This window comes from Schistocerca cancellata, chromosome 9 (assembly GCF_023864275.1).
Source record: "Schistocerca cancellata isolate TAMUIC-IGC-003103 chromosome 9, iqSchCanc2.1, whole genome shotgun sequence".
In the NCBI taxonomy this organism is placed as follows: Eukaryota; Metazoa; Arthropoda; class Insecta; order Orthoptera; family Acrididae; genus Schistocerca; species Schistocerca cancellata.
The window spans coordinates 5,673,129-5,688,881 of NC_064634.1; positions in this window are offsets into that span (position 1 = coordinate 5,673,129).

Below are 15,753 nucleotides of genomic sequence, written 5' to 3' on the forward strand. Positions count from 1 at the left end.
TTTGAGCGAGGGCGTATAGTGGGCATGCGGGAGGCCGGGTGGACGTACCGCCGAATTGCTCAACACGTGGGGCGTGAGGTCTCCACAGTACATCGATGTTGTCGCCAGTGGTCGGCGGAAGGTGCACGTGCCCGTCGACCTGGTACCGGACTGCAGCGACGCATGGATGCATGCTAAGGCCGTAGGATCCTACGCAGTGCCGTAGGGGACCGCACCGCCACTTCCCAGCAAATTAGGGACACTGTTGCTCCTGGGGTATCGGCGAGGACCATTCGCAACCGTCTCGATGAAGCTGGGCTACGGTCCCGCACACCGTTAGGCCGTCTTCCGCTCACGCCCCAACATTGTGCAGCCCGCCTCCAGTGGTGTCGCGACAGGCGTGAATGGAGGGACGAATGGAGACGTGTCGTCTTCAGCGATGAGAGTCGCTTCTGCCTTGGTGCCAATGATGGTCGTATGCGTGTTTGGCACCGTGCAGGTGAGCGCCACAATCAGGACTGCATACGACCAAGGCACACAGGGCCAACACCCGGCATCATGGTGTGGGGAGCGATCTCCTACACTGGCCGTACACCACTGGTGATCGTCGAGGGGACACTGAATAGTGCACGGTACATCCAAACCGTCATCGAACCCATCGTTCTACCATTCCTAGACTGGCAAGGGAACCTGCTGTTCCAACAGGACAATGCACGTCCGCATGTATCCCGTGCCACCCAACGTGCTCTAGAAGGTGTAAGTCAACTACCCTGGCCAGCAAGATCTCCGGATCTGTCCCCCATTGAGCATGTTTGGGACTGGATGAAGCGTCGTCTCACGCGGTCTGCACGTCCAGCACGAACGCTGGTCCAACTGAGGCGCCAGGTGGAAATGGCATGGCAAGCCATTCCACAGGACTACATCCAGCATCTCTATGATCGTCTCCATGGGAGAATAGCAGCCTGCATTGCTGCGAAAGGTGGATATACACTGTACTAGTGACGACATTGTGGATGCTCTGTTGCCTGTGTCTATGTGCCTGTGGTTCTGTCAGTGTGATCATGTGATGTATCTGACCCCAGGAATTTGTCAATAAAGTTTCCCCTTCCTGGGACAATGAATTCACGGTGTTCTTATTTCAATTTCCAGGAGTGTATTTATTGAATGGCAAACGAATAATTATGATTTCTGCATTAACTACTGCTGCAGTTCATGGTGTGTGCTTTCTCCCATTTATTGGGCCATCTCACTGTTCTTCTGAAACATGATTTAGGAAGTTATCTTACTAGTGTTTAATAACATTTATGTTGTAAGTAAATAGCCTGCCATCTTGTTCTCTGTGCATACTGCATTTTACTGCAATGGATTTTCAAGAACTGATCACAATGGGTCTTATTTAGTTTACTATTTTCTGCTTAAGATGTGGGAGAAAGGATTAATTCTTACTTTTTTATCATTTTCACAAAATTTGCTGATTTATTGTCTATGTAATGAGCTGTACGACTCAAGAATTCTAATGATGTAGGCATACAAAGTAAGAGAAAAGGCAGTACACACACACATTCACACACAAAAAGACAATTATTCTCAAATCTTACTGAATGTTACTGAGAATTTCTGTTTGTATCCAGCAGTATTATGGATTTGGCATTGGACAACTAATCTTTTAAGTTCATCCTACATCTAAAAAGATTGTAGCATATCATCCATATGAAATCGACAGGAAGTGCAAAATGGCTAAGCAGGGATGGCTAGAGGACAAAAGTAAGGATGTAGAGGCTTGTCTCACTAGGGGTAAGATAGATACTGCCTACAGGAAAATTAAAGAGACCTTTGGAGAGAAGAGAACCACTTGTACGAATATCAAGAGCTCAGATGGCAACCCAGTTCTAAGCAAAGAAGGGAAAGCAGAAAGGTGGAAGGAGTATATAGAGGGTTTATACAAGGGCGATGTACTTGAGGACAATATTATGGAAATGGAAGAGGATGTAGATGAAGATGAAATGGGAGATAAGATACTGCGTGAAGAGTTTGACAGAGCACTGAAAGACCTGAGTCAAAACAAGGCCCCGGGAGTAGACAACATTCCATTAGAACTACTGATGGCCTCGGGAGAGCCTGTCATGACAAAACTCTACCATCTGGTGAGCACGATGTATGAGACAGGCGAAATACCCTCAGACTTTAAGAAGAATATAATAATTCCAATCCCAAAGAAAGCAGGTGTTGACAGATGTGAAAGTTACCGAACTATCAGTTTAATAAGTCACAGCTGCAAAATACTAACGCGAATTCTTTACAGACGAATGGAAAAACTGGTAGAGGCCGACCTCGGGGAAGATCAGTTTGGATTCCGTAGAAATGTTGGAACACGTGAGGCAATACTGACCTTACGACTTATCTTGGAAGAAAGATTAAGAAAAGGCAAACCTACGTTTCTAGCATTTGTAGACTTAGAGAAAGCTTTTGGCAATGTTGACTGGAATACTCTCTTTCAAATTCTGAAGGTGGCAGGGGTAAAATACAGGGAGCGAAAGGCTATTTACAATTTGTACAGAAACCAGATGGCAGTTATAAGAGTCGAGGGGCATGAAAGGGAAGCAGTGGTTGGGAAAGGAGTGAGACAGGGTTGTAGCCTCTCCCCGATGTTATTCAATCTGTATATTGAGCAAGCAGTAAAGGAAACAAAAGAAAAATTCGGAGTAGGTATTAAAATTCATGGAGAAGAAGTAAAAACTTTGAGGTTCGCCGATGACATTGTAATTCTGTCACAGACAGCAAAGGACTTGGAAGAGCAGTTGAACGGAATGGACAGTGTCTTGAAAGGAGGATATAAGATGAACATCAACAAAAGCAAAACGAGGATAATGGAATGTAGTCAAATTAAGTCGGGTGATGCTGAGGGAATTAGATTAGGAAATGAGACACTAAAAGTAGTAATGGAGTTTTGCTATTTAGGGAGTAAAATAACCGATGATGGTCGAAGTAGAGAGGATATAAAATGTAGACTGGCAATGGCAAGGAAAGCGTTTCTCAAGAAGAGAAATTTGTTAACATCGAATATAGATTTAGGTGTCAGGAAGTCGTTTCTGAAAGTATTTGTATGGAGTGTAGCCATGTATGGAAGTGAGACATGGACGATAACTAGTTTGGACAAGAAGAGAATAGAAGCTTTTGAAATGTGGTGCTACAGAAGAATGCTGAAGATAAGGTGGGTAGATCACGTAACTAATGAGGAGGTATTGAATAGGATTGGGGAGAAGAGAAGTTTGTGGCACAACTTGACTAGAAGAAGGGATCGGTTGGTAGGACATGTTCTGAGGCATCGAGGGATCACAAATTTAGCATTGGAGGGCAGCGTGGAGGGTAAAAACCGTAGAGGGAGACCAAGAGATCAATACACTAAGCAGATTCAGAAGGATGTAGGTTGCAGTAGGTACTGGGAGATGAAGAAGCATGCACAGGATAGAGTAGCATGGAGAGCTGCATCAAACCAGTCTCAGGACTGAAGACCACAACAACAACAACATCCATATTTGATCAAAATGTACTCCAGGGTAGAAGTGAGTCACAACAGAGTCAGCCGCAGGTTGGTGAGAGAGTTATGCATTGTAAAGAAAAACACAGCTGACCGGCACCGCGAAGCTCACGGTGTAGGAACAGCCGATGCTGCAATACGCTAGTGGAAGGACGGAAGCCTTTCTTCACTTGACACCACAGAAGTGCTTAGAGTACACGTCTACACGAACGTAGTCTGGAGTGTATAAGCACTCAGCAATTTATGTTCTAAATCATTTTCACGTCAGTACCACAGCCTACAACACGAGCCTTTGACTCCCACAGCGACATCCAGGAATGCAGTACGCTCTTCGAGCACGGGGCAGGGCACCCTGCTCTCAGTCACAAGGGAGCTGCCTACTCACTGGAGGAAGTTCAGCAGTAGTCAGCTGTGCCATCGCACTGCCGTCACGGTCACAGCCAGCAGCGTTGCCGACAGTGGCATTTGAGTGACGCCAAGCTCGGCCCTGCTTTTTGTGGTTTCAGCAATGCCAGACTTCAATTTTTTCGCATGAGAGGTAACTCAATGCCTCCACCAAGCCATTCCTAATTTACTACAGCTGAGGGATGGAATATAGAAATTAATTGAACAAATCTATGCCATCCTGATATCTCATTTTGCTCTCACGGTTGACAATTCAAGGGTGTCACAGCACTGCCATCACCCTCTTAGAGCAACACCCGAACCTATAGCCTATGATACAGTGAGTCCAAAAATTTTTGAGTGTATTTTGGTCATCGAGAAAAGTTTTGAATGTTGTGCATTTTGTAAAGCAGATTTTATTGTGAGAAGAGAACCAGTGGATTTGTCTAGTTTTAGAGGTAACGCAAGTCATGATTGGTTAGTACCTGTTAGATGTACACAGTGTAACCTTGAGGGTCACTCAACAGCATGTACGAAAAGAGTTCCAGTAAAATGTTATACATGTAATCATTGGGGGCATACGGCTAGGCAATGCCGGGACTCGAGACAGCTCATTATTAGATATAAGAATTAAGTTAATGTATTTTGTTTTCTTGTTTTGTAAATGTCAGTACTCAAAATGAATTGACAAGGACGAAGCTTCAACAGAGCCAGAGACAATACAGAATTGTGTGAATCGGTAGAATCGCACTCATCACAGTGGGGTGTAGATTTGTCAGTTGTAAGTTTAACTGCTCCTTTTTCTGATAAGACGACAGGGGATGTGCAAGCCTTTGTGGGAGGCATTGGAAATCTGGCTCAGTTGGAAGGTTGGTCTGATAAGGATTTATTGAGTGTTGCAAAATTGAGATTAACAGGGGAAGTGAAAACTTATGTAGGCTATACAGAAGTTCTTAAGGGAGCCACAACATTAAAAGAATTTAAAGAAAGGTTAATTCAGAGATATACAAAATGAAATAGTGCCAGGCACTATAGGGAACAATTTGGGATAATAATTAAGAAAAATATAGAAACTGTGGAACAATTTGCAGACAGCATAAGGAAAATTAATGGATATACCTATGAATTAGGACAAGATGATGCAGTCACTGACATTATTTTGCAAGAAGCTGAGCAAAGGGCTCTCGATGCTTTTTGAAGAGGGTGGCATGAGGAAATGTCAAGATGGGTGTGGACAGGAGGTCCAACAGATTTGAGCACAGCAGTGCCGTTAATTAGAGTGCGAGGAGATTGATTTGTCAACTAGAAAGCAAGGTAAATGAATAGTGTTTGCCGCTAATATAAAATGTTTCAGATGTGGACGAGTAGGGCATGTAACGAGGCAATGTCGTCAGCCTCTAGGTGATGTGAATAAAGTGTGAGGAAGTAGTGGACTGGGGAAGAATAAGACGTTAAACAACAAAGGGAAGCCTGCAATCATTCCCAGTAAGACAGGATGCTACAAAATCGAATTCAGAGCTGGATTGTGTGATAAGAGGAATAGGAGGAAAGAAGGGTTGTAGGATATTATTGGAAACAGGGACACGTGTCGGTCATCAGTAGCAATCTAGTGAAACTTAAATCAATGGGACCGACCACTGCACAGATTGGGTGGAGTGGGGGATAAAGATATTGCACCATTAGGATCAGTAGACATAAAACTTTGTTTGAATACGGTTTAATTTACACAGTGTGTAGAGATTGAGCCGCACGTGAGGCATGGTTGCCAGGCCAAAAGAAATCAATGGACAGAACATGAAAATATACGTTCTTTTGTGATTACACACCCAATTGCAAAAACCATAACAGATGCCTACTCGATCCCAAATATCACAGAAACCTTGGATCACTTAGGGCAATGCAAATATTTTTCAACGATGGATTTGAAGAGTGCTTATCACCAGACAGAGGTTGCACCACAGGATCAATGAAAAACAGTGTTTTCGGCACCCTGGGGACACTACCAATTTGGAAGAATGCCATTCGGATTAAAAAATGCACCTGACACATTTCAGAGGTTGCTGGATAACGTACCCAAAGTCTAAAACCAGGGTAATGCTTAGTGTATCTCAATGACATAATCATCTGGAGTACTGATATGGAAAAACGTATACAGCAATTAAGGGAAATATTCCTAAGCTTAAAAGCAGCGACGTTGACCCTGAGTACGGAAAAGTGTAATTTTGTACAGGAAGAGGTAGCATACCTAGATCATGTCATAAGTAATGATGAGGGTAAGACAGACCGAAGGTTAATTAGAGCTGCATGTGAATTTCCTGTACCAGAATCTGTAAAGGAGCTACAATCGTTCTTGGGACTCGCAAACTATTACCACCAGTTCGTAAAAGGATTTGTGGATATTGCTAGACCATTGACACAATTAACAAAAAAAAGGGTACTAAATTTGTGCGGTCAGAAGAGTGCCAGCATGCTTTTTATGAGCTAAAAGAAGTTTTAACATCAAGACTGATATAGTTATTTCTGGATTTTAATAGAGAATTTGTTTTACAATGCAATCCATCAAACCATGCACTTGGCTGTGTGTTGTCACAAGAGGTAGAAGGCATAAGAACATCTGCTGGTTTATGCATCAAGGCAACTAAATTCTGCAAAAAGAAATTACTCCACAACGCAGAAAGAGATGTTAAGCCTTATCTATGGAATCACATATTTCAGATGTTATTTGTACAGTAAAAAGTTTAGAGTGAAAACTGATCATGCGGCATTAAAATGGTTGCTGGAGTTAAAGGATCCTTCCAGTAGGTTGACACGATGGGCATTAAGACTAGGTGAATTTGATTTTGAAGTTATGCATAAACATAGGAAAAAGTACGAAAATGTGAATGGCTTAAGTACAAAGGTAGCTATATTACATATTGGGAATAGTGAGCATAAGGAATGGCAAGCTGCACAAAGAGATGATGAATGTTTTATTATTTATTTTTGAGCTTTTCCTCATTACAGAGGCTTATCTTCAACATAATAATTTACTTGGAAATTACAATATCAATTTTGGTATTCTGGCTTCCTCCATTCGTCGTACATGCTCGTACCACTGTAATTTCTTCCTATCCATTACGTCATATATTCTTTCTTTTATTTCCATTCTTCTTATTACTTCGGTGTTCCTTATCTTTTCATTCCTGGAGATTCTTGCCGATCTTCTCCAAAAGTCCATCTCTAGAGCTTGTAATTTTTTAATGTGCTTCATGTTAATTGTCCCGGTCTCCGTTCCATACAGAAGCACACTCTCTAATATGGATTTGTATATTAATTTTTTAGTTCTGCTCATTACATTCCTGCTCCATAAGACTGAGTTTAGCATCCCAATGACCTTCCGTCCGCTACTAATTCTTTTATTGATTTCTGACTCTGATTTTCCCTCGATTTCTAAAATGGATCCCAAATAACAGAAAGTGTTTATCTTTTTGATTTTCTTTCCTTCAATGTATAGCTCATCTGAATCATTAGTCAAGTATTCTGTTTTTTGGTAATTAATCTTCAAACCCCAAGTTTTGTATGCTACCGCTAGTTGATTGCACATATAGTTAGCATCCTCCCCATCTTGTGCTACGACTACTTGATCATCAGCAAATAATAAATGATGTAGGTAAACTCCATCTCTTATTTCTAATCCCATACTATTACATTTATGAGACCATGTTCTAAGGCTAATATCTATATAGATTTTAAATAATGATGGTGACATGGGACAGCCCTGTAAAAGGCCTTTGCTTGTTCTAAATTTCTGTGAAAGTTTATTACCAACTTTCACTTGGCAAATGTTATCTTTATACATCTGTTGTATTATTTTAATCAAGGAAGGGTTTATGTTTGCCATATGTAGTGTTCTCCAAAGTAATTTTCTTGGAACAGTATCCTACGCTTTTTCTAGATCTATGAAAATTAATCCTATATTTTTTGATTTTTCCGTAAGTTTCTCCAAAATCTGTTGTAATGTGAAAATATGGTCTACATGTGATCTCCCAGCCGTGAATCCACATTGTTCTTCTTGGGTTCTAAAATTTTTTTCCAGTTTGTTTTTAATTATTTTCGCAAAAATTCTCATTAATGTGTTTGTAACACAAATTCCTCGATAGTTTGAACAAATTTTGCGATCCCCTTTCTTAAATATTGTATTAATGTAACCTAGCTTCATCTCGTTGGGTATTGAATCTCCATGTATCATTTTGTTGAAGAGCTGTGTTATCAGTTTCACAATTTTGTCACCACCATATTTCAGACACTCCAGATTGATATTGCCTGCTCCCGCTGATTTACCATTCTTTTCTGTTCTCAACACCTGAAGTACTTCACTTTCTAAAATCTGGATCTCATCATCTTCATGTCCTTTATCTTCCCCTGTTCCTTCTACTAGATATTCTTCTCTGTCCTCATTTAATAATTTTTGGAAATACTCTTCCCATTCCTTTTGTGTTATCAGTTGGAGATTAGTTTTGCTTTTTGTATCCTGTCGAAGCCCTTTCAATACTGACCATGCTTCTTTTGCTCTCCCAAATCCTAATTTGCTATTCACCTTGGCACATGTTCTTTCCCATGCTTCATTTTTTGCCATCCTTATTTTTTTCATCACTTCATTCTTCTTTTCCTTGTATATTGACCTTGTTTCTTCTGATTTATCATTCAACCACTGAAGGAACGCATTTCATTTTTCTCTAACGAGGACCTCTAGTTCCTCTGACCACCACGCTGCTGCACGGTTGTGGTTGCTATCTTTTTTACCCAACACCTCTGTTGCTATGATTTTCACATTAGCTTTTATATAGTCATATTTCCTCTGTACTTCCTTCAAATGATTCAACCAGTTTCCTTTCCATCCTGGCCGCAAAGTGTGTTCTGATACTTTCTTCTTTAAAAGGTAAATTTTCATCTTTCTCAGTCTGGTTCGTTTTATTTATGTTACTTGTATCACTCCTTGCATTCTTCCATGGCCAGAAAGACTTCATTTTAATTAGATAGTGGTCTGATCCACACTGGGCTCCTCTATAAAATCTGACGTCTACTGCTTTGAAACTGCTTGTTTGCCTAGTGATAATATAATCTATTATAGAACGAAGTTCTTTGGTGCTCTGTTGCCAAGTATATTTATGAATGTCCTTATGTTTGAAAAATGTGTTGGTAATTTTTAGATCAAATTGTTCACAAATTGCAATCAACTGTTCCCCATTGTCATTATATTCGTCCTCTCCATGTTTTCCTACTATTCTACAAGATTCTCTAATTCCTACCCTTCCATTCAGATCTCCCATGATAATCAGTTCCTTTCTTCTTGCGATTTTTTCAATAGTCTCCCTGAGGGTGTCCCAAAATGTATCTTTCTCCTTATCTTTTGTGTCGTTCGTGGGTGCATATACGCCAATAATCACAACTTCCCTAGCAAATAATGTCATTTCAACAGTTATAATACGTTGATTGATGAATGTCCAATTTGTGATTCTTTCTTTCCATGATTTCTTTATCATAATGGAGACTCCTGATTTGGCTCTTACTGCTTTTGATACCCCACTCCAGATATGTACATAATTATCCAGTTCTTCTTCTCCTTGGCCTTTCTTCTTTGCTTCAGAGAGTACGACAACATCCATGTTGAACATGTCAAGTTCTGCAGGGAGTAAATTTATTTTAGTGGAAATACCTTGCACATTGCAGCATCCAAACATAATTTTCTGTTTCTCATTGTCAGTTCGTCGTCCAAAGTTCCAATTTTTCCGAGGCATATTATTAGGTTTATTAGCATTTTTATGTTTTTATGTGAGTGAGGAGCTGGCCCACTGCACAACCCTCAACCCAAAGGACCAGGTAATTTTTACTCAAGGTTTTCTTCCTTTAGCCTTTGATAAGCCAATATCATACTACAAGGCAGCAGTTGCTAGTTTTGGTCCACCCCGGGTATTTTATTTCCCCGGTACCCAGCATATCTGGTGAGTATTCCCCTATCCGCCACCTGGGGAGGCGCCCGATGGGAGACCAGCAAACTCCACACGGGGATGATGAATGTAAGCAGTGTTTTAAGCAATCACAGTTTTGTACGCAGGATGGGTTGCTATGCAGAGAAACCAAGTTGAGATCACGGGTAGTGGTACTAGTGAAGCTAAGGAATAGAGTGCTAGAAGAAGTTCATGATCACATATTAGTGGGCCATGGAGGTTGCAGATCTACCAGCGGAAGAGTAGCGGAAAGGTATTGGTGGAGGAATAGGCTGACAGATGTAAATCAGTATATGCACAATTGCATACAGTGCACACAGAGTGCAGATTTGTGTTTAACAATAATACCATTGCAAAGGTTACCTGAAGCTTAGCACCATTCGAATTTCTAGGGACTGATGTTTTAGGTCCACTCAATAGAACACCTGCAATGGATAAGTAAGTATTCACAATCATAGATCATTTTTCACTAGACGTAGAAATGGTCACAGTGCCAAATCAGCAGGCAGCAACAGTGGCACAAGCAGTTCTGAATAATTGGATATTGAAGTTCAGAGTGCCTGAAACAACAACATCAGACCAGGGAACAATCTTCACATCAGATCTATTCAAGGAATTGTGTAAGTTATTGAATGTGAAGAAGTTAATGACGAGTCCTCTCCATTCACAAACCAATGGAAGAACTGAAAGAGTGCATAGGACAATTGGGAACATGCTTGGATACTATGCTGACTCACATCACACCAACTGGGATGTCTATTTGAAGTACGTAGTCTCTGCCTACAACTCAAAGCAGGATACAAATACAGGATTATCACCATATGAAACACTATAAGGTTGTAAAATGCCCTCACTGTTCTACATACTGAAAGTGAAGACTTGAAAGTCTGTTAAGGAATTTGCTAGAGTGATTTGAGAAATTTAGAATAGAGTATGGAGGGCAAATACACGAGCACTGGAGAAACAGGGAGAAGCTGTGGGCCATACAACAAGAATGACAGTATAAAGTTGGTCAGTGGGTGATGCTATCAATTTCGTATACTCTGAAGGGAAAGATAAGTTTTTTGCAAAGTATTAGGGGCCATACCAAGCTGTAGAGGCTACGTCGCCAGTAAATGTCAAGATTCAGTTGCCGAAGATAATGGTAGCTGTGCATGTAGTGCAGTTGAAACCTTTTAAAGGAAGTCTAGGAGTTACTCCAGGGATAGGAGATGTGGACCAGAAATGGACAGTGAGGAGAAAGGAATTGGAAGATAAACAAGAGGTGGTGAATGAAACGGTAAGGAGAAACCTGTATTGATTAAGGCTTAGGAGATAGTCATTTTAAAATCTTTTAAGGTTAGCAATGTATTTAAGTGGGAGGAAAGTAATAGGTTTTCCTGCCCATATGTAAGGTTTGATGAAGGGCATATTGAATAACACACATCTACTACGACAACTTACCAGAGCTGCAGAAGAGGCAGTTAATCAGAATATCAGGGAACTACAAGCTGAAGTAATAGTCTTAGATAGTGAAATAGTCATGACAAAATGGTTGCAGTCCATAGAAGACAGTGTTTGGGAAGCACGAGGGAAAGCGACAGAGCTACAGGAGGCTATGCAGCATGCTGTAAGAGGTCAGCTAGGGGTAAACTTGCTGTTGCCAGAGCAGTATTTAGAGGGTCTAAGGAAAGTACAGAAGGAACTACCCCTAGAGATGACTTGGTTTTAGAACGCGAGCACAAAAACTTACTCTTATTTCAAGGCAGCCACAGTATCGGTCAGAACTGATGGAGCGAAAGTTTACATTTCCATTTCTATACTAGTAGCAGCAAAACAAGCACATTATGATTGCTAGATATTTCACGTATATCCTGTCAAATGGGAGACATTGAAGAAATTTGTAACAGTAAAAACACAGCAACTGCTATTAATTGCAAAAGACACGGGAAGATACGTAGACGCGAAGGAGGAAAAGCTACAAAAGTGCTACTGAGGGGAAATCCTAGTCTGTCTGAATATGGTAATAAGAGAGGGGTAGGAGTCCTGCACAGTGAAATTGCTAATGGGACAAAAGGAGGTAAGAGAATGCAATAAAGAAGTGATTGCGACAGAATCGTACTTTCTGCAGGTCTAGGCACACTGGTTGTACTCTACCTTTGACAAGATGGTAGTAGTAGCTAGTTGTTTCAAGCAGGAGACACTTATGTCAGCGAAAAGGCTAGAATTAAACAGGAGTGGTTTGTTTTTAATATGGAACAGGGTGCGAGATAATGCGGCCTGCTTTCCGTCTGTCCACCATAATTTCAGGGATAATACACATTAATATTTCATAGCCTCATTTGTATTGCCCAGAGGAGTTTACGTAAGTGCTACCTGCTGCAGATCTAACCAGCTTAAATCAGACTATGACTCAAATTAAAGCAGTCTATTAACAAACTTCTGAAGCAGCAGGAGGACAAGTCTCCCTGGAAACCTTATTGCAACATGTAAATTCATATTGGGAAAATCAGTACCAGAAAGAGATTGAACTGACTATCGTTGCACCAACCACCACAGCGGCACTTATTCTGCTGAGCGTATTCCTTGTTTTGGTAAGTAGAATATGAAGCACAAGACTGAGCTCTGACCCAGCTGTCATTCACATACCAGTGGATTGGATACCCTGAGCATAAAAGCTGCAGAAGGAAGCTGAACACACCAAGGGGAAGTATTAAGAATAATTTATTCACTTTAGCTTGTAAGTTGGAAACAGAGAGTTAGAAATGATTGTGCAAGAAGCCTAGTAATGAAACAAGCTCCATGGTGTTTAAGTTGAGGAGCAAGGCAAGGGGCCCTGTTGAAATGTGTAAGATCATGTGTGAGGGCTAAGGGAACTAACTGTTAGAATAATTAGGGTCACAAGGGCCATCATCAGGAACTCTAATGTAAATGATAATCTAGTTTTGTTAGACCACGTGTCAAAATGAAGGGTGATGTAGTGTGTCAACGATATTCGATCAAACGATATGCCAGAGTGGAAGCGAGTTGCAACAGAGCCAGCCGCAGGCACATAAGAGTGTTTAGCGTTGCGAAGTGGAGCCAGCTGGGTGCGGTACAGCAACAGCTGATGCTGCAACATGCTAGCCGAAGGATGGAAGCCTTTACTCGTATGCCATCATGGGAGTGTTTAGAGTATATGTCTTAAGCCCTAAACGAACATAGTCTGGAGCATATAAGTACTCTGCCATTTGTGTACTAAATCATTCTCATCTCAGTATTAAACTCTGCATCACAAGCCTGTGACTCCCACACTCCCCGGAATGCATTATGCGATCCGCTGTTCAACCAGGAGACAGGGCAGCCGGCCCCAAGTCACGAGGAAGCTGCCCGCACACTGCAGGAACTTCACGGTCATCACCGCTGCGCCACTGCAATGTCATCACGGTTGCAGCCGAAGTCGCTGACAGCGGCATTCCAGTGACATCACACTTGGCCCCACTCTCTGCGTTGTCAGCAATGCTGGACGTCTTGTTTCGCATGAGAGGCAACTGGATACCAACACCGAGCAGTTCCTAATCTACTACAGCCGAGGGCCAAACTTAATTGAACACATCTAGTCTCATCCTGACATCTCATTTCACTCTCATGGGTGACAATCCAACAGTCAGCAACAATATTATAATTTTGGACATGTTCACACTGTGCACTGACGCTGTTGATTCCATTTTGTATGCCTTTATTACTTATATCTTTGATTAATGTTAAGTGATGCAATTATACGAGGGTTGGAACTTAAATACTGGCAATTATTTATTCACAACAGATACAGAAGAGTTACATGTTTGCACTGTTACTGTCCTTCAAAGTAGTCACCAGCATTGTGTAGAACCTGTTGCCAACGATGTGGAAGGCGTAGTATACCGTTAGCAGAGCCTTTTCTGTTGATGGTGCAAATGGAGAGGTCTAAAGTTACGGGGATTCTTGTGTACGACTGTGATGGTGTTATCGTAACGCATTACATTCCTCCACGGCAGACCATGAATAAACAGCATTACTGTTCTTTTTTGAAGCATCACCTGTTACTAGCTTTGCGAAAGAAGCGGCGACACTTTCTGCGCAACCCACCTATCATTTTGCACAAAAATGCACAGGCGCATACAGCGCAAGGTGGGGCTGCTCTGTTTGGCCAATGGGACTGGGAAGTATTGTACCATCCACCATACTCCCTTGTGACTCTGATTTGATTCCGAAGATGAAGGAACCACTTCGTAGCATTCCCTTCAGAACTGGCAGAGATTCAACAGGCAGAAGACCGCTCCATTCACACTATCAACAGAACAGGCTCTGCTAACGGTATACTAAGCCTTCCACATCGCTGGCAACGGGTTCTACACAACGATGGTGACTACTCTGAAGGACAGTAACAGGTGCAAACATGTAACTCTTTTGTATCGGTTGTCAATAAATAGTTGCCACAATTTAAGTTCCAACTCTCATATTATTATACTGTATGCATTTATTATCCAAATGGCATACTGATTTGTATTGTTTTTCCCACGGGCCATCTTTTGTACTAATCATCCAAGTGTTTCAGACGACGCCTCTCCTGACCGGCTAACTTTAGCCAATGTGTGTTATCATAAAACTACCAAATCTGGAACACCATTCAGATGAGCCGGCTGCAAAGGCCAGCATGTGGTACATTTGTTATTTACCTTTTCTTTCTGATATTTTAATGCAGCATTTTTCGACTTGTGGACCGCAACCACCAGGGGGTGGCAAAGTTTTGCTTGGGGGTCTCGGTTGCAGGAATTACTTCAGTTTAGTCACTTTAAATGGTGCAACCAGAATTTGCAGTATAGCTGATAACATATGTTTCATGACACTCATCTGATAAGGTAGAAACATCACACGGAAATGACAAGGCTTTGTGAAAGCATATTATAAAGTCTCACTCATCCAGATGTGGTACTTTATTAAATTTAATATAGTAAAAGTTTAATTAAAACCTGTTGAACACTTCAAATATAGGAAGACTAGCGGCGGTGAGAAGTGGCATGAACATATTATGTCTATCAAACCCTTCCGACATCCCAAGGGCGGAAATAGCACAGTGAGGGTCACAAGCTCTGTAGGGAGAGGGGAAGGACCACATTAACTTCAGATGGACTCTGCAGTGTAGGGGTAGTGTCTTGTTCTGTATTGACAACTTAGTTTTTCACACTGATCATCTGCTGCAGTAAAAATATCACACGGAAATAGAACAATTCATGTAAGTGAATTTAAGATGCTCACACTAAAATGTAGTACAAAATGTCTGCAACAACACACACACAGCTCACGTGCAAGTCTTCACAACATGGTTATTAGCATTCATTTCAGTAACTGAGCTTTGAACCAAACAATAGATTGCTAGGACTGGAAGCAGTGAGAGAAGGCACGAAGTACAGCAATATCTACTGAGGTGACATAAGACGTTTGAGCTCACCTCGGACTGTAACTGAAACACATTGTGTGTTGACATTGTTTCTGTTTTCACAGTTCTGTGGCTTTATCATGATTCCCACAGAATCAATGTTGCTTGCCACCTGTTTCATTTCTCATTTCTTTCATGTTCTTAATAGTGAATACTATGAAGTGAATCTCTGTTTTCTTGATAGTGCTTTAAAAAAGAGCTGAAACATATTTTCCAAAAACTAGTACAATAATTCGCAATAAAATATACCAAATATTCTTGCAATTAATGAAAAAGTAATTTTTGTCTTCTTTGAAACTGAATGAAAGTAAACGAAACAACCAGCCCATTGCATAACTGATTACTAGGGGTTCTGTAATACAGAAACAGGCCTAAGAAAAGTGAAACTTAACAGTATAATGAGGATAGTTGCTACTCATTATATAGCG